Raw genomic sequence first — 24494 nt, 5'->3', positions numbered from 1 at the left:
CTAATGTGAATAACTTTGGATCAACAGCATATAAAACTTCAGATAGCTTTATGTGACAGAAAAGTAATTTACAGCCTTGTAACCTCTCATAAAAATCCAGTTTTAGGCTATTTGCTGAAGAGCAGAATAAAACCCATATCCTTTATTATTAGTCTTCAAATAAACAAGACTACATTTTAGAGGTAGTTAAAGTGCTTCAAATGCAAAAATTGAAAATTAAAAAAAAAACAAAAACAAAAGACCCCCCCCCAAAAAAAAAACAAAACCAAAAAAACCTGCAACAAACCACAACAGCTTTTCTAAAAAGTAAAGGTATTAGAATCATCTATAGTCTATGTGCAGAAGCTGTCAAATGCCAAAATGAATTGATCTCAGAATCATAAAATAGGTCTGGAGAAGCATTTGAAAGGTCATGTAGTCCATCACCAGGCCATAGGGCAGAATAAACTTTACTATTACATTCCTGAGGGATAGCCCCATTCCTCACAGGGATTTCTATTTATCAGAATAATTCTGAATTCCTGTCCTGTCTTTTACTGTCATTTTTTATCCCAGCTGTACTCTAAGAATATATTTAAAAAACACATGCTTAACATTCAGGTCTATATAAATCAAAATGTCCATAGCACAGAATATCTGTAAGGTGAAAATCATACCTGAAAAGCAAAAGTAATTTGGAATGGAAACGAAAAGAAAAAAAAAATAAATCGTGCATACAGCAGTATATGCACTTATTTATGTATGTATTCATATCATCAGAAATAACAAGGCCAACACCTATATATATTTAAAATAAGTTGTCCAAATGCTACATGTGCTCCAGATTACAATCTGTACTCCTGCAGATTTTATTTATGTTATTTAATGGAACTTTGTAGCACAAGATTCAATAATTCAAACAGAGCTCATTTTGGAATCAGGAGCGAGTGGGTTTGCAGAGATCAGACGTTCACATACATCTATAAACACACACACGTGTGTGAACACACATCCAGACACACAGCAGTTACAAAAACCCAAAGTTTGACTTCAGACTGACTCCTCTGCACAATGTTCAGTTTTATTAATAACTGAACATTTCTACAGATTAAAATACAAGTTAAAAAAAAAAGTCCAAAACAAAACAAAAAAAACCAAACAAACAACAACAACCCAAAACTATTAGTATTTTACAATGAAATTATCTTTTCAGATCAGAAATAAAATGTTTGTATGTCTATAAGAAATAGTTCCAGTAAGGAATATCTAAGAATTAAGAATATTTAAGAATTTAAGAGGCTGCTCCAGCTTTCTGGAATAGGAAGTAATTTCTTTTTCCTCAATATCTGTCCTATAATAACATAATTTGTACAAGTTATCATGACTTCATGTGTAAATGGCACTCTTTTTACTCTAAAAAGTCATTATTCTTCTCCTGGAGATGGACAAAAATGAAACTTTATAATTAAAGGAAGAGGTAAAAGACAGAACAAGAAAATAGTTGCCTAAATGCTGTTCCATGATCAAAGAGCTCTGAAAATTGAATTAAGAAAATTAAACATTTTACTGTGTAATCTTGAAACACAATTCTGTATTTAAAGACTAATGCAGATTTTTAGGGTGAGGTTTAAACTAGAATTGCATCTTTAACACAAGAAGTTGACCCACAATTGTACCACATTTCCTTTGCCTTGGGAGCTCTAAAGGATGTACTGTACAGTATTTATTTCAGCTCAAGGCTAATTTTTCTGCTCACAAATGGTGCTGGGTTTGCCTCTCCATTTTCAGCAGAGGGCAATGAAATCTTTTATCCATTCACAGAGCAATTTCAGGAGGAAAGCTGACCGTGTGCACATCCCTGCCCAAGCTCAGGGCACTGGGGCTGACCTTGAGGGACAGGAGCTGACAGAGAGAGCTGAGTTCATTACAGCCTTCATTTCCTGACACTGCCAACGAGGATGCTGAGGCTGCTGCAACAGTAAAAATGTTGGCATTAAATTGAATTTTATTAAGGCATGTCATCCTTTGAAAACTACAGACTTCATGTGTGGAAATTCTGAATTCTGACTGTAGTTAACAGCAAAAAGGAGAATCTTCATCAAGTCCTGGTGCTTTGCAGGCATTCAAACTTATAAAAGTATTCAGGTGTTTTGACTCCTCCAGAATGGTTTCACTGTGGTCCCAGCAGTCAGGAATCTACATCTAATAACGAATGGTGATATCTTCCAGGCTGAATTACACAGACTGTTTTCTGCAGCAGCTTATTAGGCTTAAACAGCTATTTCCAGCTGTCCTCCTCTCCAGAGATATCTCTAGATGGAAATCAAGTTCTTTCCCTCTGCCTAGCAGCTAGAGATAAGCAGGGGAAGGCAGACTGCTTCCTCTGGTAAGACAACTCTTTCAGCTGCCCTTCCATGCAGTTATTCCAGTTTTGGGTCAGTGGCTGAACAAGCACTGGGTTTGCTGGTCCAGCTCACCGGGGTCTGGGCAGTGGCCCAGCAACCTCCCTGCATCAGCTGGAGATTCAGGCACCCCTGGATGACATTTGCTATTTTCACAGCCCTATTGCACTGCTGATATAAACTCATCCTCCCCCCAGCTATTACATGCACCTTCCTCAGTCGAGAAACTTAGTCTTAAAAAGTTGTGGCTGGGGGATTTTGGTTCCAGCCAGGAATAAATACACAGGGACTATTCTGTCCACATCTGAGCAAGGACAGCTCCCCAGCATTTTAAAATATCCTCCCTGACAAACCCACTGACTACAAATAGCAATAAATGTTACCAAACAGAATTAATTCCAGAGGAAAAGAATGCTGCAATGAGATAAAAGTGACAATGAACTTCCCAGTCCCTGCTCTCACACCAGTGCTCACAGATTCATCTTTCCTTTGTCATCAAGCCTCAAAAATATGTAAGGAAGGCCTCAAAAGGGCTCTTCTTTCCTTACAGAGACACCTGTGGGATAGCCACTGCCTTAGTTCAGCTGCCAAACCCCTTCTCAAAATTGGTTTTGTCCAGAACCTTCTCTCTCATGACTTCCTTTTGTTTTCCAAGCTTTCAGTCACCTCATTCATAATCCACCCCTATTTAATTAGCTGAGAAAGAATTGTTTTCCCTGTAAAGCCACATTTAGGCACCTACATGACTGAAAACTGCTAATTTCTAATGCACCTAAGATGTCAAACACTGTATAGCACCATCAGAGTTTGAGGGGCAAAAATACACAATTCCAGAGCTCCTTGACAAAAAAACCAATATAGGAAGCAAATTAGTAAAGTATATATAGAAAAACAGGATGCTTTCTTAGACAAAGTTACTGCTGTGCACAAGACTCAACTAGAATAAAGTAAAATAATTCCTAGCACACCTCAACAGGAGCTATGGGTAGAAAGGACAGGGTTTAATTTTCAGAAATTAAACTGAGAGGGTCATTTTCAAGACAGAAGGCAACTGAAGATATTCAGTTGGTCTTGGCAAAATGAACAAGTCACAAAAAAACCTAAAGACTTTTCACCAATTTAGAAGCAGGATTATGATGTGGGAAAAATGTTTAAATTAGAACTAACAGAAGTGCTGTGCAATTTAATTGGTATAAAACATAATGAGAACAGCATTGGCATTGAGTGGCACCAGCCACATTTACTGTAGGACAAACAGGAGAACTGAAATTGTGGGGACTGTGGTGAGCAAGAAACCTTCTTCAGAGGAGGTGATCAAACACCTAATTAAAAGGATTGTGTAAAAACACCCCATGGGGTTCTCTCACAGCCTGTGGCACGAGGTGATTGATTGACTGGACTCTCAGAAGGGGACAGCCATGCAGTCCTGTATCTGACTTCTACTGATTTCAAAAAAAAAAATAAAGAAAGTGATTTGATTTAGTTCACATTACATTTAATTAATAATAAGTTTTATGACATGGTCCAGGAGCATTTTTATGTCTGACTGTTTCTGGGTTCAGTAGTTTTCTCATCCACATCTAAAGCAAAAGAAATTGGGCACCCTCAGATTTGGCCCATTCTTGGCAATAAATTATCCAGAGCCCTCAGTGTCCCAGACAGATTTCAGGAATGTGAAGAGCACTGTTTGCTAGAACACACACACACACATTGAAAACAATTCTCAGGGTTGGGGAAAGCCAATTTTTTCCCCAGGGGAGGAACAGAAATACCACTGGATTTGGGTATTTAAGTTTCTCCTTTCTCTGCTTCTTTACAGCACAACGCAGCACCCATCACCTGGAGGATAATTTCCCACACTGCTTTAGAGGATTAGAAACTCTTTGGCTCTCCAGCAACATGCCTTAATTTTTTTGTAGCTGATATTGGAAGGAAATATCGAGTGGATGTTTTTGTGCTGCATGGCAGTGAAATTCTATTAAAGTTCCTCTGTGATTTCTGCGGTGTAAAGGAGGACATATGTTCCAAATCTTCCTGGCATTTTGGAAATCTAGCAATGAGTGCCTGTGAGTAAAATAATAATGGTTTCTTCTCCTAGAGAGCTGCAGATTTAGTGCCACGCAGGAAGCAGCACAGGGTTGAGCTGCAGATAAAAGTAAAACCCAGTCACACAAGTCATTCTCACCACGCAGCTCCACTCACTGCTTGCTGCACAACAACAGGCAAAAATCAGCAAAACTCAAACCTTAGGGGGGACATTTGTAATGAAATACACTGCTCTTTATTGAAGTTGCCAATTCAAACAAAAGTTTTCTTATTTGCAGCAAGAGGGGTGGTGGCTTGAACAGCAAATGGAGAAAGTAGCTGAGAATTTGGGGATGGATTAAAAACAGAGCCAATCTGGTTCAGTGCTAAAAAAAATGCAAGTTGTCATATTTTTTTGTTTGTTTCCATTTCAAGTGTCCATCATTCATCTATAAAAATATTCCTGATAGAAAGCTACATTGGCTTGCCATCACCAGATCCCTCCTCTGCCCCCCATTTCCTCACAGATGCAGAAATATGAATTTTCAGGTGTTATAAAGTGAATGTAATTTGATCATTCAGGATGGTTGTTTGTTATATTGTTATAACTATATTCCACAATTGTTTTAGCAATCCTGTATGTTATTCAAGTTTGACCCCTTCCACTACAGAGGGTATAAAAGCCTTCACTTCACTTGTCTTAGGGATGTCAATCAAATATACATATTTAAAGTTCATAATAATCCTTAAAAGTATTTCCCCACTCCCTTTTCCACCCAAATATGCTTTTTCTGCAGGGTGAGAGTGCAGAAGCCTCTCCTGTGCGCTCATCTACCATCTCTGGTCCTGCAGGAATGGTGTAGGACAGAAAGATGTACAGCTGAGCTCCTGCCTAATGATGTTTTGTCACAGTTGCAATTTTCTCACACACGCTCTGCTTCTTCCTATGCAGAGTAAATTCGTAATAAACCCATCCCAATCCTATCATATTCTATTTCTTGCCCCATTTATGAGTAGTTGTGGCAGCTCATGCTAAAAACAGCACATCTGGAATATAACAACAATTAATCAAACACACAGAGAAATGGAAGCTCAGTTCATAGGTTTTGCTGGTGAATAAAATTGCAGAGAAAGTTTCTCTTGCACTCTCTTCACATGAGTTGTTTGGTATTTTTCCCCAATATCAAGACTTCTGCAGTGGGATGTAATCTTGAAAAAGTGCATCCCTTAGAATATATCAAATTTATACTTGCTTAAACCTGCTTTCTGTCTACATACAAGTCAATATCTTTTCATTAAAATCATCTAATTACCTTGAGAAATTTTGTGTACAAAGTAATTTTCTGAATAAAAAACACAGTCTCTGAATTTGCAACATTTAATTCACAATATTAAATTTTGGTAAACAAATCAAATATTACCTTTTCAGGCACATTTTTTTACATAGCTACATGCAAAGTTTTAATAACTGTCAGTTTGAAATGAACACATTGCAGATGTATTTCTGGATTCATTAAGGGCCCTGAGCATCAGTATTTATTTGTCAGATTACTGGCCTTTATCTGAAAATTGTGAGGATTCAGACTTAAATCAGATGCAGAAGTTTGGAATTAGCTTCCTTTCAGACTAAATGTGTTTCCCCATGTGAACATCAAGATCATCAATTAGAAAAGAAATGAAGAAACATTGATTATTCCCATTTTATCACAAACCAGCTGTGCCGAATCGATGTGCTGATCCACTGAAAAAATTAATTTTATAAACAAAGTGCCATGTTACATGGCTTTATGTCGACATTTAAGTAGACTTTTAATGTGACATCCAAATAATACCATGAAATCTCTATCATATTTTTAAAATGTAGATATAAGCCCTATCTAAAGTAAATATTTATCAGATTTCATAGAGTTTAAAAATACATGTTTGCATTCAAACCATGCACACACTGATGTTGGAGATACTGAAATCTGGAATATGATGATGAGCAGCTCTTGGATTATCCTGAGTTCTTATTTTTGAGGGTAAGATGGTTCATTTCCACTGCTTTACCTGATGTACAACAGGCAGGGAAATAATTTTGACACAGAAAGTTAAAATTCTCTTTCTTCATTGGCATCTCAGGGTCTGATATATTTGTTATCCTTCAAACTGAACTCGAGATATGTATTTTAATGTGCAATTTTTGATTACTCTGCTTTGAATAATTTCTGGAGCATCAAAATGGTGCCATGTAACCTTTTCTACTCTTTACATGCACTCTTTCATGTACAGAGCAGAATACACATATTCATACACTTATTTTTAAAGATTTCCTTACTATTGTACCAAAGCTCTTTCAGGGAAGAAATAAATGCAGCACTTTTCCTGAAGGTATTTAATTTTCACAAGATACTATTATGTGCAGTCAGACTCTATTGCTTCTTCCACTTTAGAAATAACATTTTCTCTTAGTTGAAAAGCGACAATATCAAAACTTTTTAAATTGGAATTTTTTGGGGGGAGGAAGGGGGAAAATTTTCATTAATTGTTCAGTGATTGTAGGGGAATAAAGGTAGAAATAATTATAGAAAATTATAGAAATAATGTAGAAAAAACTGTGTTTGACTTGGAGCCTGAGGAGCTTCAGGCTAAAGCAGTGTGGAGTTTGGAAGGTTTAACTTTTGTCCTAGAGCTAAGCTCAGGCTCAGAGTAAATCAGGACAGCACATGAGCAACTCCTTGTTTAAAAATGACTGTCTAGACACAGGAGGCCATCATTTCCCAAACACTGCCTCACTTCTCCAGGGGTTTTTCCTTCCCAGAATTTGAGACATGGCCTTTTCAACCCAGTCTGAGAAATGATGGTTGGATGGAGCACTTGGCACTATGAAATGTGGAAAATGGGCCCCCTCGGTTTGTCAGGGATTTAAAATCATGTTTTCCACACCGCCAGCATCAATCACAATGAAGGATACTTTGTCTTCAACTACGTGATTTCTGTCAACCAACTTTCCCCACTTAGTGACAAGCAATGAAAAAGGAAACATTTTTGCAATATTAATTTCTCTTAAATGTATTATTAATGAGAAAAAATAAATTAAAACAGTTCTTCCACCTTGATATTTGATGACCTATACCAGATTAAATGTCAGTAATAGCTGGCATTTGAAGACCTGTCTCATCCATCTTATGCAGAAAATGCTACAATAATCATCATTATGTAGGATTACATTAAATTAATCAAAAATCCACAGCTTGCAAGCTTTAGGAATCTCAGGGCTCCTTCCCAGGCAGACCTGCAGAAAGGCCAGGATTACACTGAGACTTTGGATCCCAAAGGCTTCAGACCCTGAAAACTGACAACTTTAAGTTGTGATGACTTAGCAGTCAACAGAAGTGATGGAGATTCTGTTTTTTTTTTCCTTTCCAGCAAATTCAAGGCAGAACACATCAGAGGCTACTAAATGCAATGATATTTAAACTCTGAAAATCCCAGCACTGCAAACTGCTGGAAGCTGGCAGGTTTGCTGTGGGAACTGCTGCTGGAGGCTGTTGTTCTTTCTTTTTCATCTAAGGTGTGTCTTTTGCTTTTTGGTTGGTTGGGGTTTTTTGTGTTTTTTTGTTTTCTTGTTGTTGTATTTGTTTTTTTTTTGTTTGTTTGGGGTTTTTTGTTTGCTTGGTTGTTTTTTTTCCCTGCACCCAGGAAAAGTCACACTAGGATTGCTGTGGGGAGCTGTGCTGGTACCTCCCTCAGTGCCCAGGCTCTCAAAGCTCCTGGGTTAGATTTAAGTCATTAAATGTAATCTCAGTGGCATCAAAACTGAAGATAATCTTGGATGAAGAAACAGGTGAGGCTGTAAAAAAGCTATTCTGACAAAAATTACACCTGAAATTTATATTTCAAATACATAAATAAATTACAATTTGTATAAAAAATTACTCCAAGTTTATGCATGTTAATGATCTTACCTTATGCCAAAGAGAAACTAAAACATTTAATATTTGATCTCCACAATCAAACACTACTAACACAATAAATCCTTAAGCTGGTTTAAATTGTGCCAATGGTTATTTATCACAGTGTGGAACAGAAAATAGACAGCCTGTGCTTGGCAGCAATGAACAGACTGATCTGTATCCTGGCTTTCCTCTGGGATGATGCAGTAAACTCTGCAGAATAGGGAATTATTCCAATTCAGTTGATGATTCTAGGGGTGAGCAGCAATGACAAACACTCAGGGCTCAACAAGGAAAAAAAATGTATTTACCCAAATTATAACTGCACAAAATGAAAGAAAAGGAAGGTTCTCATCCAGAACTTTGATGTTCCTGTTTAGGAATCTGTGTTCTTTAATGTTTGTGGGGTTTTTTTTGTAAATTTATAAGTTCTGAAGTGAATGTTAGAGATTAGATTTTGAGTTTCTGATCAAGTATTTCCTGCTGCAGAGGTTGGTTTGGATGCTGTTGGTCCACACCAGGCTCAGTGCAGGACTCAGAGCTACAAAGTTTCCCACTACAAATTCCTAAATGGAACATTATTTAATGTCAGCAACGAATTAATTACCTGGTTCCATGTCTCATCCTTGCATTTGGCAGTAGGTAAAAATAAGTAGTTTTGCTTCCTCATTAACTAAGTAAACCAATAATTTTCTCCCCAAAATTGTATTTAAAAATTAAAGTTAAAAAAAAATAATAAAAAAACAACAACAACAAAAAACCCCAAACCAAAGTCTTGTCTAAAAGAAAGATCATGGGCAACAAATGATCAAGTTAGCAGAAAGAAAAAACAAAGCAGGATTTATATAGAACTGCAATATTTGAAATTAGGTTGGAAGTATTGTATTTGCATTATTTTATCCCTTCTGAGATCACAGACTCTTTAAATCTTCATGAGATTTTTTCTTAAGGCGCTACAAAACAGAACTCAATTTCAGTTAAGTGTCAACAAAACTGGTTTTATTCCACCACAGAGAAGGCTCTCGTGCTTTTGCTGTTGTTACTCTATTCTTGATCTGTTAACCTTTAATTTACAGCAGCAAGGCCTAGTGGGAAGGCAGAATTATTTATGATACCACTAGTAATTAGTGCCTAATTACTAGAACTAATATGAAGCTGCTAGAAAACTGTGCATATATTCAGCACTTAAAGCCAACGAGTGGTGATTTGTAACACAAATATATAAACAACAGAAGTATTTCCATTTTGACTTCCAAAGGTTCCCCAACTGAGAGCCCATTGATGACCTGCCACATTTCATAATAAATTTATACTGTGGCAGAGAAGTTATATAAATAATTGTCAAAAAGAGTTCGTGCTTTTGGCTCTAGTTAGCAAATATTTTCAGACTTTTCCTGAAAGATTTACTGAGTACCAAGAAGAGTACAAAGACAAAAATGTGTCAGTACGTGATGGTATGCAATAATATGTAGACACTGATTGGAGTGTAACAGTAAATTGCTGGAAGTTCTGTATTTTGATGTTCAAAGTGATAAATATGCACACATTTATTTACTTCAGTCATGGGTTTGAATTTTCCCTTTTCATTTGAGCAAATCATTCTAATAACCCTTATTTACTGAATTATCTGCTGCTGATTTCCACAAGAAGTTTGTGTCATTTCGAGACCACTGAAAACCTGTGCTTGCATGACAAAGTACTTAATAGAAAAGCCACATCTGTAATACACTCGCTGTGCTTGTTACAGAGTCGTGAACATAAGTAATGAATTAAATAAGAGGCTGCAAGAAGCAACGTGGGAATTGTGGGATTAAAGATGCTGTCAGCTGATCCAGAGGCACAGCATCCACTTCTGCTCCAAACACACCATTTATATTTTTTCTTTTTTTAAGTAGTTGGCAAAATGTGGTAGCACAAAATTATGCTTGGTTTGCAGAAATGATGAAGAGATTAGCCGAAATCAAACAAATGAAGATAGGAATTAAATAAATTCCCTGTCTCCCCAAAGTGAACCCACAAAAATATGGGAAAATTCCACCAAGATATTCAACAACAAAATAAATATTATTTCAGGGGATTATTGGGTTATTCATCTATCTATCTATCTATCTATCTATCTATCTATCTATCTATCTATCTATCTCAATCAGATATTTTTTGCTAGGAGATTATGACTCCTCCTTGCTCTCTGGGGCTAAAAGCATGGAGTGATAGCATGTTCAGCATGGGAAGGATTCCAGAAGATTGTAAATCATAAGTTAGTAACAGAAGAGAAGAATAAAGGGCACTTTAGCCCTTCCCCTCCTGACCTGCTCCACTCTTCTCTGCCCTGGGCTGTCCATTTGCTGAGGAATGGGACACACGGTACCACCTCACCCCACATTTTCCTCTGCAGTGCACAGTGAACCCTTTTCTGGATTTCCTTCTTCAGGGAAATTCAGGGAGCAATTTTGAAACCAGCAAAAAAAAAAATCTACTTCCTGATTCCTCTTCTGAAACACCAGAAATGCAGAGGTGTATTAGCAGCCCAGGCTCCAAGCAGAATGAGGAGAAAAAGGGGGGGATTTGTACACCCCAGTGATGGCTGCATACACCTCCTCTACAATAATGGCTCAAATACCAACCTACCCCAGACAGAATCAGATAGGAAGACAATCTCTGAAAATTACTAAAATGGAAAAAAATAATGAAGAAAGGATTGCAGAAAAAATAAAATAAAAATACTTTTCTGGCTAAGTATAGGATTATATTAATGTGCAAAGCAGTTAGGTTATGCCAGCATGAGCCATCCACACTACCTCACAGATTTTATTATCAATTCTAAGACAATTTCAGAACTCAAAGTAGTAAGTTATGGAAGATGGTACTAATAGTATATGAAAAATGGAATTCTAACATGTTTATGATTCACACCACTCAGTCTCACAGGCTTTTGGTCACATCAGTGGTCACTAAATCCCTTTTTCCTTGCTCAAAGTAGTGCTGCTCCCCAAGTCTCCACACTACCAGACAGGCAGCGATGAGTACAGTTACATTTTAGAGCTGCTGAACTTATTAGTTTTATTAATCAACTAATTATATCATTTTAGGAGAAGAAGAAACAACATAAACCCCAATAGAAATGCTGAGTACCTGACATCTTGTGTACTGAGCAGGAAGGGAGGTGAAGCTACCCAAGGAAGGCAGCTGTACGTGCAGCCCAAGAGGTATGGATGGAGATGCTTTATTAAAAGAGCTGATATAGTCTGAGGAGAAGATTCCCCTTGCAGCAGACAGCCTGAAAGCAGATCATGGTGTGCCTACCTGTCAGGAAAGCTTAACTTCTTTATTTTAAGACAAAACTGATGCGCACTGACACGAGCGCAGAGTGGATCAGCAAAAAGCCTGGTGGGATTTGGAGGGGAGCAGGGCACTGCCTGTTTGCTTGCTTTACAGCATAAAAGCAATAATCTACAGGCATCACTAACCAAACATATTTCTTATATTATTTTTGTCTGATGCCTGAAATATAATTAATACCTACTTTGCATATTACCTGCAACAGAAGTTAATTTACTCTAATCAGCCTGAGGTGAAGGGAGCACAGATTAATTTGGGGCTTTCTTCCCCTTGCTTTGTTTCAACATAATTGTCCTCCCCTGACACACCCCCAGTGAATAATCTTATAACCCCCAGCACTTTATAATCGCTCACATTCCTCACTGCTCTCTGTGAAGAGGCAGAAGATAGCTTGGGTTGGGACACACAGACACCACCTGCTGCAGAGCAGTCATTTCCTTCCTTACCTTATTAAAAGATCTGCTCCTGGTCTTTTCACATTTTATTCCAAAAGAGGGAAGACTGAAGAGCAGTAAAGATAGTACATTTTACTCCTTAAAAGCTGTTCCTGTGTTCAGCAAGCAGTAATTGCTGGATTCAAACTGCTTCTTGATGGTGCCTGGCAAGGGAGGTGCTTACTTGTCACAGCATAATGGGGAGACAGCAGCGGTGACAATCAGCTCAGCAGCTCAAATGGTGCCCAGATCCCTGTGAAACCTACACTGATAAAAAGGACAAACCCCTGGGATTCAGTTCTTTTTGGAAATCCTGATTGCTTCCCAAGTCACTGAGGTCCAGTTCTCATCCCTGTTAAGTCAGACAAGGTCTCACCCCACGAGTGATGAACCCCAAGAACTCCTAAGGCAGAAGTACCACTCAATTATAATGCAAAACCTCCATCCTTTCTGCTATTATTTGGTTCCTTTTTTCTTTTTTTTTTTTTTTAATTTTCTTCTTCTTAATTAAACTAGCAACTGAGGCTGTACTATGAGCTGAACTCAATTAAATAAGTCAGGGTGTGTTCAACACATGCTCCCAAAACTGCCACTCAAAGCCCAGGCTGGAACATCTAATCTGCAAGCATCAGACAGCTGTAAACAGGAAATAAATTGCCATCTGAGCATCGTGCTGTTGAACATGTCTAGGAAAAGGCAGCACTTTCCTCAGTATCTACACAACAGATGAAAATCCAAGGATAGTTCCAAAGGTGAGGAAAAATTCAACCAAAAGGAGGCATTTACTGGAGAGAGTGGGGCATTTCTTTATTGGTTATTTAATTATTGGTTAGTTATTCTGCATTAGGAATTTTGGTGTAATATTTTATCAAGCAGTGATTTCAGCATCACGTGAAGCTTTCTGGTGAGAGGGCAGCATTGTGTACCGAGGGCTGGGATAAATCTATTAAAAATATAAATCTATTGCTGACTTTCTTCAAACCTCCATGTACCTACTTCTACATCAGAGAACCTGGCCCAACATTTCCTTTTGAAACTTTTCTATTACTATTTAAAACAGAAGAGAGAACAAAATCAGTAAAACCAGGTATGAGCGGGACAAAAAGTTTCTCATCTCTTCTCTAATGAAAACTATTTATTTACACATTGAAAAAAATCTTCAAAAAGATAATATTTGGTGCCTAAGCACTTGTCTGGTGTGTTGGAAATTCTCGAATTTGGAAGTTCTAGATACTCCATGAGGATCTCCTGTGGCCATAGTTTTCCCAAAATGTTTCCTTTTTCATGGTAACTGTGGAAGATCCCAGGCTCAACTCAAAACAGAACAGAAAACCTTTTGCAGGACAGAAAAAGTTCTCCCTATCACCTCAACTTCTGAAACACTAAGAGATAAAAATGCTCCAACTTTCTTTGTAAATAAACAAACAAATGCCCAACCAGTTTTGATGCTAGAAATCCTGAATATCAGGTTGTGGAAAATGCTCTCCTCATTCTTAGGAGTAGCCTAAACTGAAGGAAGCAGCTAAGAAGCTGCAGTGTTTATTTTGTGTTTTCCCAATCTGCTGAGGATATCCAGCTATTCTCATATCCAGAAACAGACAGGCTACTTCAAATCAGTGCTCAGAATATTTTAAGCTGCACACTGCCATCATATATTTGTGAAAACACCAGCTATTTATAGAAATAAATAATTGCACATGAAGCTCTTCCATTCTCAGGTGACAGGACATCATGAGATGTTCATGAATCTTTGTTTCAGTTTGAATGGGAACACGTTCTGTTTAAAGCACAGAAGTGGAAGCCATAAGAGAGGAATTCACACGTTCTTTATAAGCGGCTCTTTTCCAAATTCATTTTCTAATGTCACATAACAAAGTTAGTGATCCAAGAAAGCTAAGAAATTCACAGGGTAAAAGGACTGAAAGGGATGATATTATTAAGCCTCTTTTCAGATTTCCTAATAGAAATCCTGTCACTAATCAGTCATTCGTAACAAATACTCATTAATTGTCATCCTCCTCAAAGCGCTCGGCAACAGGACGGTGTTTTCAGAGGTGGGGAGGTTGAAGTGTAAAGCAGTGAGCACACAAAACTGACAAGTATAAAAACAGGGAGAAAAATCAGGTTTTTTTTAGCTCTTACACCTGTGCCTTCCCCATCTGTTTATAGCTGGGTCTCTCCTAAACACCGAGCAGGCAGCGTGCCCGGAGTTTGAACACATCACGGGTGACAGAGATGTATTGGCATTACTTTGTTTGCCAGGTACAGCAAATATTTGCTTTCATTTCCCAAGCCCCGCATTGACATAAAATAATTTATAACTCTATTGAGTATAAACCTCAAAATAACCTCATTTGGCTCACGCAGAATTAAGCTGGTGTGCTGCAGAAGGCGAGGAGGGCTCGCTGTGCCTGCGGCACACCCAAGAATTTAGAAACACAAAGTGCTCAGTTCTGCTTTCTTCTGAACATATGTCCAGAAAACTTGATAAAAACTGAGTTTTGGTAAGGTTTTATGAAAATCTCCTCTACATTTCTGGTCAAGGTTTTAGGCCTCTGCCACAGGCAATACCACAGAGCCTCAGTGGCAGCTGCTGTAATTAAGGCAAGATGCTTGCTTTAATCAAAACATTAATGTAGGTTCTTTGGTTTCACCTTTTCCCAGACATTTTTCTGTATGAAGGATTCTCTCCAAAGGACTTAGATTTTACAGCTGAAAAGACTGTTGCTCATAAGTCCCTGTTTTAATTTTTGGTGAGATCCTGTTGGTGTTTGCATGCAGGAGGCCAAGTTCAGTTTTCAAGAACTTGCACTTGCTATGAGAGAAAAATGCATGGGCTCTCTGTGTGTTCTCCCAAAAAACCACTGTCCACTGGTTACAGTAAACATGTCAATCATAATATTAATAATATTCCAATGTAAATACTAATAATAGGTGTACCACAGTTTCCCAAGAGTGATGAACGATAACGACATGATAAAGATAAAGACAGAGAGTTCCACTTGCACAAGGTTTCTTTTTTAAATATTGGAATTTCTTTCTAGTCTTTCTTTATATCTGTGACCAGGGTAAAAAAAAGATCCATTCTACCATTCCCCCTCCACACTCCCTAAATTCCCACCTTTTCTTCAAGTCTCTGTATCCATCTAATTTTTCACACTACTACTTAGGTCCTTAACTAGATATTTATCCTCACCTCCCTGTTCCAGAGCGCTGCCCCTTGACTGGAAGCTATGAAAGCTGAGCAGTCACAGGCGTCCCCATTTGGGAAGGAAAAGGTTTAATTCACTTGTTTTTGGGATCTTAGAGTCTGGCACTCAACAAAGAGCAATTGCATGTTCTTGAAAAGAACTCATGTTGCACATAGATAAATACACTGTATTTTAAGCCCACAATGAGTTTTAAAATGCATATAATGACTTGAAACACTTCTTCATTGCTGTCACAAAACTGGTTTTGGGTTTTGGTTTTTTTTTTCCTTTTTATCTATCATGACTGTAGCTATAAATCTAGTGATGGAAAATAAGCATTTTCATTTGATTAAGCATTTTGAAGCAGCACTGAGTTTGGGGAACACTTACTTGAAGCACAAAATGAGAAATAAAATGACACAATGAAAGGTAAATGTCACCAATCTTATGATTAAAAATGTAATTAGGGAAGATTAAAACTAATTCTGTGCATGACTTTTTCCTTTTTATTCGTTAAAAATGTACCACATCTGCAAATATGAAACACAGACAATTTCACCGACAGAGGCCAGGGCATGGGCAGCCAGTGACCTCTGACGAGTGCCCTGCAAAATTCTCCTGGTGCCAACAGAGCTGTGGCATGACCTTTGCTTTATTTATTATGAGGGAGAATGGTGTTAGAAACAGAAAATAGGAGTCAAAAATCACATAGAACAGAACTGCAACAACCTTCTAAGCCATGTCTAAACTCAGCAGAAACACAGGAAGGGCTCTCCACTGGAAATTTTCAAGGGTTTTTTGATGTCTTTTTGTTTGTTCTTTTTTGCAATTAAATGAATGAAGTAATTAAAAGAATGAAGTAATTACAATTGGCTAATTCTACTTAGGAAAATAATATATTAGCCACAGAAAAAATAAAATGTGTATCTGCAGGAAATAAGAATGGTTAGTCAGATTCACCTCCCAGATAAAACTTCAGCATCTTTCCAATTTTTCCCTGATTATATAGCATAATTCCTGTCAAAGTACCTTCCATGAACACCAAGTTCTTCAGAGAACCTGAAATTTAAAGAACAGTTGAACATCCTGACACTCACCTTAGAGAAAGGGGGGAAGCAGAAAATCCATGGACATCCCCCAAAGCTTGAGGGTGAGCTCAGCATCCCCAGAATGAGCCTGTTCATCACTTGGGAGGGTTGGACCTGATGCTACTGGCTTTAAATGATCTTATTTACTTTCACAGAGAGGTAAAAAAATATGGAAACCACCAAGCTGAGCTCAGCACTGCACTCAGAACACCACTGGGGCTTGACTGAGTGCCAGCACTACCCTGGCTAAAGGGGCTGCTGAGCACCTGGGAGCCAATTTACCCTCCCTTCTCTTCCAAAATTCACAGGGGCTGGCACTTCCCTGCGTGCAGCTCCCCTGAAAATATCTGTCCCAGAATGTTGTTGGTTTCAGGAGTCAGGTGTACTGGTGTAAAAAGGGCTGGAGCAGATCTCATTTTTCTCATTTTGGTTGCAAATAAGCAGTGACTGAGAAGTGTTAAGTACAATTTCTTTCCTCCCCAATCTCTCCCAGCCCAAATCGAAACACCTTTCCCCAGAGGTTTGGCACTGACAGTGACAGTCATTACTCCTAATACTGAAAAACAGTATCATCTCCAAACCCTGTGAGATCTCTGTTTAGAAAGAAAGATTCTGCAATCTTCATCTCAGGGTTTTCTTACTATTTGCAGAAATCCATACTACACCGCAGTGGCAAAAATTTTCCTATCAACACCTGTGGATTTCAAACTGAAAATTAGGAGCTCTATTTCTCTGCAGTATCACAACAGCAAAATAAAGCACCAGCAGGACACCAGATGTGAAACTGTAGAGTTTGTCTCGTCAAGAAAAAATTGGGTCCCATCCAAGAGTAAGGGAAAATCAAAGCTTCTACAATTTGTGCAATTCTGCTCTATGTGAAGTGGCCCATTCATGGCTCCTATATTCCCTTTACCTAAACAAAAGTAGGTTGCTTAAATTAAAATGTAATTCAGCCATAGACAGTTAACAAATGGAGATTTGTGTCACAGCACTACAGCAGTTATTTTCCCACCACAAAAATATATTCCTTTCATTTTTCTTTGGGTGTTCGGATAGGTGCACATTTAGGAACATATAATCTGTCTGTGTGACTGTATATAGGCAGACATTGAGTAAAAATGTCATTTAAATAGGATCAGCACTGCTTTTGAGCTGCTTGGAAGACTGGAAATGTTACCTAGGATTATTTAATACATGCACGTTTTGTAACTGCACATAATTACTTACCTGACAGTAAGACAGAACCTACAACTTCATAAACACAGGAAAGCTGCTGTCATAGCTCTTCTATCTCCACTATTTCTCCTTCAGCAGATAGAAAATGGCTAAATTATCTTTCTCATCCATGGCAAACCTAATATGAGCTCTCAAACCCACCACATGCTGAGGAGAAAATACAGCCCAGGTGCCCTGGTTATTATTAGCTGTCATATTTTTTATTCTAAGAGGTCTGTAAGACTTCATTATCTGATTTCACAGTGGTTCTTTACTGGTAACGAGTAAAAGCAGGTTAAGAAGCACAAAGAAATGGAATTGTGCACTCAGGGAGGTGCAGACTGCTCGTCCTGGAGGGGGTTCTCCAGAGCTGGGGTTCAAACTGCGGCCAACTCACCTTAACACCTGTAAATCAAAACCAAACCTGTGCCCTGGGAACCATCCACAGATTGCAGGAATTTATAGGAATGTGCAGGATCACAGGTTTTATATTTTTCTAATGGCTCTGCCTGTCTGCAACAACCTAATGATGTTCTTCATGCTGAAGCTTTCTTAGCTTTGTTCCTCCTTTCCTTTTTCTCTTCTTATTTTTTCCCCAAATAAGTTTGTCCACTCTTCACATACTTTCATCCCCTCTCACCCAATTTGCTCCTTCTGCACTTTGAATTGTATCTGCTTGTCTGACCTCAGATTATTTTTACTGCCCTTTCTACAACCTGGCATTTCATATTGTCCTCCCACGTCCGTCCATACTCATTTTAAGCACTAAATTGTACTTCCCTTCAACAACTTTCCAATGTGATTCGAAATTGAAGGGAGAAGCAATAGCCTCAAGGCATTAAAACCCATCCATTTAACTTGGTCATAGAGAAGGCTCTGTAACTGTGAAGTTCACATCTTGTTTCATGGTCTCTTTTCCCCTGGAACACCTATGCAGACAAATATCATGGTAGAATAAAAAACTCATCATCAAGCCCCAGTATGTGTGAATATGGAGGCAAGCCAAAACATAAATAGATATTTGGCTTTTGGCAAGATAGTATTTGGCATTTAATACATCAAGCAGTAATCTGCATTGTATTTATTCAGCTGAGCATGTAAGGTGCATTTGAATGTGAGAGTGATAAATAGAAATGAGTTACACAAACTGCAATCAAACTGTGTGCTATTCTAGGCCTCAGAATTATTAAAATGAAAATACAAAGAGAACAGTATAGGGGGTGTTTCTATAAAGGATGCTTTAGATAATACCTCTAAGGCTTTATTTGTAGGGGCAATTCTTTTTCTCCCAGTGAAAAACTGCAGCTCTCTCCCAAAATCTCATCCATGTCTGGAACAATAGTCTATGTATGAGATTACTTTTCCTATTCATCTTTAATAAACCCTAAAATGCAATCCCAAAATTTCCAAAGCTGGCTGGTAACAAGCTAGTTCAACAATCATAAAACCCACAGGTCAGGCACTGGGCTCAAGCAAAATTCTTGTGATTGTACCTCATATTTATTTTTGGAGTCATTTCTTGAGTGTTATATTGTCATTTATCTGTGGCCCAGCCCCAGCAACTGGATTGCAGCTTTGTGTCCCTCCCCATGACTCCAGCTGTATTAATTGCCAGATATTTACATGTTGTTTGTCATGTGTTTATCTCATTACCTTCAGGGGACAGATGTTGAACAGCTGCTGAGGTGTACAATCTTTCATACTGTAAGCAAATAGGTTTATGTTTCTGCCTGGGGTTTCAATCCTTATCTTTCTGCAATATAACATTTGCCATTTAATATATTACAGGATAATCCCTGTTGTATTTGTTTACAAATGCAAGTTTGGAACATTAAAATCCAGGAACAATTTTTTTTTATGCAACTTCCTCCATCAGTTGCAGGGGCTGAAAGCAGAATTTTCTGGAGATTTTTTTGTCAGCAGCTGTTCCTCTGTTTTGCTTTCTCTAACTTATTTATGCATTGCAGCCAGTCCTACAAGTCCTTTTCCATGCTTTTACTTGAATGAAAATGCCCAAACTTGTTTGTGTGCAACTTTTTAACAAGTGGAGGTTGGAGCCGCGTAAGCAAAAGGAAAAAGTGTCAATACACATATTTCTCTATGGAGAAAAAAAGGAAACTGACTGAAATTCCAGTTTGTCCTTGCTGGTGCTAAGGGTACCTGGATTTCTGGAGCTCAGAGCTTTATTTTGCAGGAGCCTAGAGGTCAGACCTGCTGCTGCAGAAATGGAGCAGACTGCTGGCTGCTCGTTGAGGTGTAAGACATGGATAAATTTGGGCAGCCAAGCCACAGCCCTGTCCAAAAGACACTTTCATGGTCTCAATGACAATGTTTGCCCCACAAGATGACTGCCCTGATGTCAGTGACTTCAATCCAGCCGTGGGTACTTTAGGCTGTGACTTCTTACACCTCCTGCAACCCTGATAACTGCTGAGTTTGTTAATAATGCACTTTAAACCAAACACCACAACATGCATCCACTCCATATTTAAAGTGATGCAACAACTGAGCACTGTTTACAAAGAAATGAGGAAAAGCTTATTTCAGAGCAGCACATTGTGGGAGATGACTGGAGCTTGCCTGTGAGTGCCTGCAGTAAGGACGTGATCACTTTGCTGTTGCTATTTTTAATTGTATTCTTGCTATCCTGGAACGCAAGCAACAATCCACATTAAAATATTAACATTTCTCTGCAGCATCACCTGCTGCCTTCATCTGTTAATGCTGATGCCTTCAAGGTGATATTGGTACCTTTGGGCAATAAAATACCCCAAAACATCCAGCAGTAAGGATCTCACAGAAGGCAAAATCACCATCTGACAGAGCCACGGGGCACGGGAGGTGCCGAGGGTCCGGCGTGGGGGAAGCTGCACTGTCAGCAGGCACAGAGCACTCACTGGTGATGTGTTACTGCCCTGACACTGGCCCATGATGTTAATTACAATTAGCTGCTCACTGCAGAAATTCGTGGCTTGTATGGATAGATGAAACTTGATTAACAAGCTACAGAGTAAATGGAAATATTTTTGAGCCCGATGTTTCTGAAAACTACTAATGGAGTTTAGTGAAGTAATATTTCCTGTTACTAACTGGCAAGAGGGAAGCAGATCATACACAGCCATATCTCAAAGGAGTACATGAGATGAAAGAGATAAATATCCTTATCCAGTCCTGTGGTCTGTGTGTGGGTATTTACAGTAATAAATCTCTTGTCAGAAACCTTTTGCATTCGAACTCTCAGCATCTATACTTCTGCTACAACAGTCTTATCCTGTATGTGGGGTTTTTTTTGGTTTTTCTTCCCTTTTTTCAGTAGGGCCAAAAGCTAGCTCACACATTATTGTGCTGAGAGGCAAGTGCTGCCAACTTCACCCTCCTCTAAGTCGTGTAACATTGAGGTGATGACAGACAGGAGTTCACACTCCCCACACTGGCAGCTGTGTCCCTCTGTACCTTCCAGTGTCACTTTAAAAAATGGAAGTGGGAACACAGTGGAAACCATTTTCCAAAGTTCTGCTGGGCATCAGAAAACTATCTTTTAGAAAAATGAACAATGTGCCACAGAGTATAGGACACATCTTGCTTTGAAAAATAGCACCAAAAAGTAAGAGATGGCAAGGAATATGGAGAAGGGAATTAGACTTGCTGCTGTTCCAGCTGAAATAGGATGCAGTTGAGTAGGATGGATAGGAAAAACTGTCTGTATAATGTGATTTCAACAGAAGCTGAACCATCCCATTGGCTTTCCCTGTGCAAAATCCCCCTTTTAATCCCCTCTTTATAATGATTAGTGATTCATCTACACAGATACAATACAGGGAGATCCTGCAGATGCAAGATCTCTTCAGGAAAGGATCTAAAAGGAGAGGCAGTGGCAGCTGGGAGGGCACAGAAAGAACAGGAGCAGAAAAAAAGGTAACAGGAAGAGGAAAATCAAAATCATTAAACTGCTTTTACCAAGGTAACACCTGACCAGAATCTAGACCCAAATCAGTTCTATCACAGTGCTAAGGAAAAACTCCAGAAAATCAGCAAGTATTAAACAGAAGTGTTTACAACAGGAAACATACTTTCCTATTTCCCTCAGCTTTTCAGGGAAATGGAGACCAACAGAGACTATACAGAGAGAAACTAAATAATCAGAAGTCTGGATGAAGGAGGTGCTGCTGGTGGAGAATATATAAAATAAATAAATTGTAAGAAATTGAGATTTCTTAATCTAGATTAAAAAAAAATCTGCTAGTTATCCTGAAGCAGATAAAAAGTCACTGCAAGAAGAGGAAAATAAACTGTTCTCCATGGCAGCTCATAGGATAATTATAGACAATAATGTTAAATTGACAGAGACAAAGACATATAGCACATGCAATGTCCTCTCTGAATATTATGGATTATGAAATTCAGAAAAAATCTGCTTGTAAAATGTCACAGGCTCATTTATTCTGCCTTCAAAGAATGTGATAAAATAGGCAACCTCTCAACCTCTGCCTCAAATCTCTACTCCTTTTCCATACAAACTGGACAATGTAGGGCAGGTGTGGATCTATGTAACTTATCTCTAGGCTGTGAGATAAATAAGAACAAAACAAAAATAAAAATGCACATAAAAATGTTACAAATGCAAATCCAAGCATCCAAATGCTAGCAAGCATTACGATTCCTTTGTTGCCTGAAATTATCCCATTATATGAGCAATCAAAATTCTTTGATTACATCCACGCTGATTATTATTTCAAAACACCCTCCTCACGCTCTGAGGAGTGACTGCTGCTTCCTTACATAATGTGCTGCCTCACACCCTTCGATAGAGATGCATTTTGTTCAAATCCTGCTCGGAATGCAAAGCTGCTCATTTCCGAGCAGGCGCTTACCAGTGTTCACACCTCTGTCTCCAACTGCTTCCCAGACATTAATGAATAATTCTTCACAAAATCCTCCCAAGCTTAAACCAAGTGAACCTCCCACAGAATTTAAACCACAATTTCGAGCCTAACCAGTAATTATGGCTGCTTGACTTAAGTTTGATGCTGCAGAGCCTGATTCTGCCTGTGACACCGAGACATTTCATTTTCAAAACCTCTTCCCAAGTCACAGGCAGTTCAACACAGCCAGAACTTCTGAGGACATGGGTGGCTCATCAGAATATTATTTTTGATATATATGTATAATTATATTGTAAATACATAAGAAGCAGTGTTGTCAAATGTTGGGCTAAAATAATTCACAAAAAAAAAAATCCTCTCCTAAACTCTTGGAAATCATACACAGACACATGTATTATGTAAGTACCTTCACTTCAGCAACTGAACAGTCTCAGCTGTTCCCTGAATTGGGTATGACCTGTGGGCATTCAAACCTTTCAAAATAAAGCTGCCAGCATGTTGAAAGTTTGAGCATGCATGCAAATGCCAATATTAAGATTTCACTTTTGAAATGTTAGAATATACATCAAGTTTTTTTGAAGTGACAGCTGTATACACCAAAGTATTGTGATCTACTAAAATATTACTACAGTCAGAAAACTCTACATGACAAGCAACAGAACAGTAATTTAACAAGGAGATTCATACATAAAAACAGAGAAACAAATAAATCCTTGAACTTTCAGAAGATGCAATGTTTTCACATCAGTAAACCATGTTAGACACTCAGGAATCCAAACAAGAGCTTGGCTTGGTGTAGTCAACCGATTTCTGTTCCAATTTAAATATTTTGGTTAGAGGTCTGATTTTCTGTTGAAGGCAGTGTAATCCCTGTTGGGAATGCAGTTTGCTTGTTCTCCTCTCCTTCTGCTCAGCCAGAGGAGCTGTGCCAGCAGAGAGAACAGTGCCTTCCCTTCTGCAGGAGGAGAAAGAGCAGCCAAGAGGTGGTGCTGTGCAATTCCTGGGTCTGGAGAAGCCTGTCAGCAAAACCCAGTCTTTGTAAAGCTTACAAAGCTCTCAGACTGCAAGTGGTGGTTTCTCAGCATGTAAGAAAAAAAAAAAACACTGTTAATAGAGTATTTTCATTTAATATCTGTTGAATAAATATCCCTGAGTATTTTGGTTTGGGGTTTGTCGATTTGCTGTCAAATCCTAATGAATAAAAATGATCTAAACAAAACTGAAGCAGAATCAATGAGATCATTTTTTACCTCGATGGCCTTTTCCTAGACTTCCCTATGCTAAAAGTTTGCATCCGCAGTGAGCTAATTACCCATTGATGCAAAGTAAACAAGTTTTCAAGAGCCAACCTGGACACTGCCCAAACTCCTCAATTCTGTTCCTTAGAAACACCAAGACTGAGGCCAACTGCAAATTTGGACCGAGATTTTTGTCGTGTTTGTGTGTGAAAATGAACCAACAGCTCAAGCAAACTGGTAATGAGCACACTCAAAAGGGTTCAGAAGTTTCTGAGAGCAGAGAATATTCATTTCAGAAACAAGAGAGAGCCAGAGCTCCCACACTTCTGCTGGAGTTTTGAGGATGGTAAAGCAGAAATTGATTCTCCTTCCACTGGAGGTTGACACAGTTGTGTGCTTCAATAGATAACTTTGGACAGCTTATTTAACAGCTCTGTGGCTGATCAAACACAGCAAAGGAATTGTGTCAGCAAGTTGGAAACACGAGTCTCTAAAGAAAAGCTGCTCCTCACCCCCAGTGTCCACAGCTTCTACACAAGGCACCAATTTGCTTTCTCAACCACCACGTGAGAAAGCTGCTCCTGCTGCTTTATGAACACAAAACTAAACAATTAAATTTACAATTTAACCACTCAGATCAAGACAATGCCTAAAAAGTGAGGGTATGCCTACACACCCTGTGGGTAGGAACTTTTACCTGTGTTCCAGGATAAATTTGTGATATAAAAATCCCTTTAAAATCCAGTTTTCAGTTTCATTTGCAGC

General features: G+C 38.6%; 1 protein-coding gene across 1 annotated transcript in view; it reads right to left on the bottom strand.

Annotated features, from left to right (window-relative positions):
• LRP1B (LDL receptor related protein 1B) overlaps positions 1-24494 on the bottom strand; it is a 473299-nt gene that overhangs the window by 230295 nt on the left and 218510 nt on the right. The window lies entirely within an intron of this gene.

Source organism: Poecile atricapillus, chromosome 5 (assembly GCF_030490865.1).
Source record: "Poecile atricapillus isolate bPoeAtr1 chromosome 5, bPoeAtr1.hap1, whole genome shotgun sequence".
NCBI lineage: Eukaryota > Metazoa > Chordata > Aves > Passeriformes > Paridae > Poecile > Poecile atricapillus.
This window is presented reverse-complemented; position numbering and strand designations above follow the sequence as displayed.